Genomic DNA, 431 nt, shown 5'->3' with positions numbered 1-431 from the left:
GACAAGTGAAGAGCAGACTGACGTGTAAACGAACCGCCCTGTAGTGCACTCCTACAGTGGTGGACGAAGATAAACTGTCATCACACTGACAAGAACTGTGATACCCATGAACCGCTTTAATGGGATTGACTACGTGCTTACATATGATAGAGTTAGCAAGACACCGCGTATCGAAACATAAGACATGGTTAAGCAAACCGTTTTTAATAACAACAAGTGTTCAATACAATGCCGTTACATACGCTGCGTGACAGGTATAGATCAGACTGACGTGTAAACAAGTAGCCTTGTAGTGCAATCCCACAGTGGTAGACGAAGACAAACTGTCATTACACTGACAAGAACTGTGATACCCATTAACAGTGTTAATGGAAGTGACGACGTGCTTACATTTGATAGAGTTAGCTAGACACCGCGTCTGGAAGCATAAG

Source organism: Plasmopara halstedii (assembly GCF_900000015.1).
Source record: "Plasmopara halstedii genome assembly, contig: Scaffold_658, whole genome shotgun sequence".
Classification (NCBI taxonomy): domain Eukaryota; phylum Oomycota; class Peronosporomycetes; order Peronosporales; family Peronosporaceae; genus Plasmopara; species Plasmopara halstedii.
The sequence above is the reverse complement of the archived record's forward strand: the minus strand, read 5'-3'. Positions refer to the sequence as shown.